Source organism: Arachis hypogaea, chromosome 15 (assembly GCF_003086295.3).
Source record: "Arachis hypogaea cultivar Tifrunner chromosome 15, arahy.Tifrunner.gnm2.J5K5, whole genome shotgun sequence".
Lineage (NCBI taxonomy): Eukaryota > Viridiplantae > Streptophyta > Magnoliopsida > Fabales > Fabaceae > Arachis > Arachis hypogaea.
In genome coordinates, this window is record NC_092050.1 from 62852881 (window position 1) to 62857836 (window position 4956).

Here is a 4956-nt window from a genome sequence, read left to right on the forward strand (position 1 = left end):
AACGAGTTGACAAGTGGCCGTTCCAGCAACGAACAGACACGCGCGCAAGAGGCACGTCCCTTCCACGGACGGCCGACCTAGCAACAACGCACGAAAGGAGAGAACACGCCACCAACGACCCTCACGGTCGTTGCTAGCGCGTCGGGGGCACTGTTATGGCCTGGCCCAAACTGAATGTGGGCCGGCCCAACCCGGGCACAACCCGACCCGAACGGTTAGGAACAAGGCGCCCGTCCACCGACCTAGACACGTGTCCCTGACAGCTTCGCTACAGCTGTGCAGGGGAGGTCTCGAAGAAGGTGGGCCTATCCTTGCAGGGCCTACCTCTGACATAGTATAAATGGGGAAGGACCTACCCTTCCCCCAAGGTATGTCACACATCATTTCCCCTTTTTTCGCCTGCACACTCTACTGACTAGAGCGTCGGAGTGTCTTTGCAGGTGACACCCCCCCTTTTTTCTCTCCACACGAAGTGCTCGGGAAGTCGTCGGCACCCTCTCCAACCCAGCAACCCGGAACCAGGCGATCCCCCTCTCATCAATCGAAGCATCAACCTGAACCGTCCGATACCCGAACTACCGAACAGAACCTTTCTTACTAGGTAAGTAATAACTTAAAATTTTGAATCAATCACATTAATTGTTAGTAAAGATTTTGGAAAATATGAAATAAAAATAAGAAAAAGATTTTGAAAATCAATTTTTAAAATTTTTGAAAAAAAATGAAAGAAATTTGATTTTTGAAAAAGAACTTGAAAAGATAGGATTTTTAAATTGAAAATTTGACTTTACTCATAAGAAACAACTAGATTTTTAAAATTTTTTGACTAAGTCAATCCAAATTTTCGAAATTTATGAGAAGAATAAGGGAAAGATATTTTTTTTATTTTTGAATTTTTAATGAGGAGAGAGAAAAACATCAAAATAACTCAAAACATGAAAATTCAAGATCAAAACGCATGATGCATGCAAGAACACTTTGAATGTCAAGATGAACACCAAGAACTTATTTTTGAAAATTTTTAAGAAAAGACACACATGCAAGACACCAAACTTAGAAATTTTCAATGTTTAGACACTAACAAATTGAAAATACATATGAAAAATAAGAAAAGACACAAAACATGAAAATACAAAGATCAAACAAAGAAAATCATCAAGAATAACTTGAAGATTATGAAGGACACATGCATGAATTTTCGAAAATTTTTAGGAAATTAAAAAATGCAATTGACACCAAACTTAAAAATTGACACAAGACTCAAACAAGAAACACAAAATTCTTTTTGGTTTTATGATTTTATTAAATTTTTTTTGTATTTTTCGAAAATTATTTTGGAAAAGAAAATAAAAATTTCAAAATTTTTAATAAGAATTTCAGGAATCATGCAATGTTAGTCTAAAGCTCCGGTCCAGGAATTAGATATGGTTTACTAGCCAGCCAAGCTTTTAGTGAAAGCTTCGGTCCAAAATACTAGACATGGCCAATGGCCAGCCAAGCTTTAGCAGATCATTACATTCAACAGCAAGATTGATAGAAATCAACAAGCTCTTGTGATGATAAGTTGAAACCTCGGTCCAAAAGATTAGACATGGCTTCACAGCCAGCCAGACTTCAACAAATCATCATGAAACTCTAGAATTCATTCTTAAGAATTCTGAAGACATAGAATAATTTATTTATTTTATATTTTTTTTGAAAATTTTTCGAAAATAAAAAGCAAAAAAAAATAAAATAAAATTACCTAATCTGAGCAACAAGATGAACCATCAGTTGTCCAAACTCGAACAATCCCCGGCAACGGTGCCAAAAACTTGGTGCACGAAATTGTGATCTCAACGGCGCCAAAAACTTGGTACGCACGATTGTAATCTCAACTCCTTTTCACAACTCCGCACAATTAACTAGCAAGTGCACTGGGTTGTCCATGTAATAAACCTTACGTGAGTAAGGGTCGATCCCACGGAGATTGTTAGCTTGAATCAAGCTATGGTCATCCTTGTAAATGTCAGTCAGGCAGATTCAAATGGCTATGAGGTTTTGATAATTAAAAGGTGAATAAAACAGAAAATAAGATAGAGATACTTATGTAATTCATTGGTGAGAATTTCAGATAAGCGTATGGAGATGCTTTGCTCCTTCTGAATCTTTGCTTTTCTACTGCCTTCATTCAATCATTCATACTCCTTTCCATGGCAAGCTGCATGTTGGGGGATCACCGTTGTCAATGGCTACCGTCCGTCCTCTCAGTGAAAATGATCCAAATACGCTGTCACCGCACGGCTAATCATCTGTTGGTTCTTACTCATGTTGGAATAGGATCCATTGATCCTTTTGCGTCTGTCACTACGCCCAACACTTGCGAGTTTGAAGCTCGTCACAGTCATCCCATCCTAGATCTTACTCAGAATACCACAGACAAGGTTTAGACTTTCCAGATCTCAAGAATGCTGCCAATTGATTATAGCTTATACCACGAAGACTCTGATCTCACGGAATGGAAGGCTCTGTTGTCAGGAGAGGCAACCATGAGTCGTGAACCCAGAGGCTAAGAGATATGCATTCAAGCTTGTTTTCATGTAGAACGGAAGTGTTTGTCAGGCACGCGTTCATAAGTGAGAATGGTGATGAGTGTCACTTGATCATCACATTCATCATGTTCTTAGGTGCGAATGAATATCTTAGAATAAGAATAAGCTTGAATTGAATAGAAAAATAGTAGTACTTTGCATTAATTTATGAGGAACATCAGAGCTCCACACCTTAATATATGAGGTATAGAAACTCCACCGTTGAAAATACATAAGTGATGAAGGTCCAGGCATGGCCGTGAGGCCAGCCTCCAAATGTGTACAATATGATCTATGATAGCATAAAACTAATCAAGGATATAAAATAAATCACTAAAAGTAGTTTTTATACTAAACTAGTAGCTAGGGTTACAGAAAATAAGTAACTAAATGCAGGTAGTGTAGAAATCCACTTCCGAGGCCCACTTGGTGTGTGCTTGGGCTGAGCATTGAAGCTTTCACGTGTAGAGACTCTTCTTGGAGTTAAACGCCAGATTTGGTTCCAGTTTGGGTGTTTAACTCCAGCTTTTATGCCAGTTCTGGAGTTTAACGCCAGAATAGGGTAGAAGGTAGGCGTTCAAACACCAGTTTGCGTTATCAAAACTTGGGCAAAGTATAGACTATTATATATTGCTAGAAAGCCCAGGATGTCTAATTTCCAACTCAATTGAGAGTGCACCAATTGGGTTTTTGTAGCTCCATAAAATCCATTTCGAGTGCAGGGAGGTCAGAATCCAACAGCATCTGCAGTCCTTTTTCAGCCTCTGAATCAGATTTTTGCTCAGGTCCCTCAATTTTAGCCAAAAAATACCTGAAATCACAGAAAAATACACAAACTTATAGTAAAATCCAGAAATGTGATTTTTGAATAAAAGCTAATAAAAACATAGTAAAAACTAACTAAAATATACTAAAAACTATGTAAAAACAGTGCCAAAAAGCATATAAATTATCCGCTCATCAGAGGTTTGAGGGATAACATAATGAATGTTATGGCTTCTTTGGAGATTCGGGTATTTTCTAAATTGTGAACAAGGCCCGAGTGGTTGAAGAGTGCGTTAAAAAGATGGCATTAGCAAGAGATACTAGAGGTGGAAACAACAACCGTGGGCATGGCAAGTACTTTCAACCAAGAGCTTAGAACTTTAAGAAGGGAGGAAATGTACCTTAAGGTCAAGGCAACATTAGAAGATCCACTTTTGATCAATATTACCAGGCGAGAGGAAGAGGTAACCAGAGTAAGACTTCTCCGAATTTAACTTGTGATCGTTGTGGGCGTTCTCATACGTATGACTCGTGCAAGTTGCGTATAGGTGGTTGTTTCAATTGTGAATTGCCTGGTCACTTGGCGAGGGATTGTACTCATGGGAGGAACCCAAATGCGGGTCGGAATCAACACCAAGGACGAGTGTTTGCTGAGAACGCCAATGATGCTGCCAAAGGAGACCCTTTGATGAGAGATAAATGTTTAATTGGTGATAAAACGTTGGTTGCATTGTATGATACTGGAGCTTCGCATTCTTTCATTGAATTTGATAAGGTTAAGGAACTAGGGTTGAAAATGTCAGAATTAGCTTTCGATTTGCATGTGCATACGCGATATCAGATGATCGTGACTAAATCAGGTTGTAGGGAAGTACCTTTCAAGATTGAGGATAGAGAATTTGTTCATGATTTAATCTGTTTGCCAATGGTTGAGCTAGAGATGATTTTAGGGTTTGATTGGTTGTCAAAGAACCAGGTATTATTAGATTGCTTTGAGCGATCAATTCGGTTTATGCTGGAAGGAGAAGGAGGAGCAGTGGTAGCTAAGGGTTGTTATCTGAACTCTATGTTGGTAAATTATAGTAGGAAAGAGTGTCAGGGTTATATACTTTTGGTTGCGAATACATTAGGTGATGAACAGGAGTTAGATCAAAATCCGATAGTTAGAGACTTTTCTGAAGTATTTCCTGAAGATATTCCCAAATTCCTGCCACAAAGGGAAATTGAATTTGCTATTGACTTGGTGCCGGGAGCCAGACCAGTGTCGATTGCACCATACTGAATGGCTCCGATAGAGCTGGCGGAACAAAAGACTTAATTGGAAGAACTTCTGAACAAGAGGTTCATTCGATCGAGTGTGTCTCCGGGGGGAGCGCGAGTTTTATTGGTAAAGAAGAAAGACGGAGGAATGCGATTTTGTGTAGATTACCAATAGTTGAACAAAGTGACTGTGAAGAACAAGTATCCGTTGCCGAGGATAGCTGACTTAATAGATCAGTTGCAATGAGCTGGGGTGTTTTCAAAAATTGATTTAAGATTCGGTTACCATTAGATAAGGGTAAAGAAGGATGATATTCCAAAAACTGTGTATAGGACGCGCTATAGAAACTACGAGTTTGCA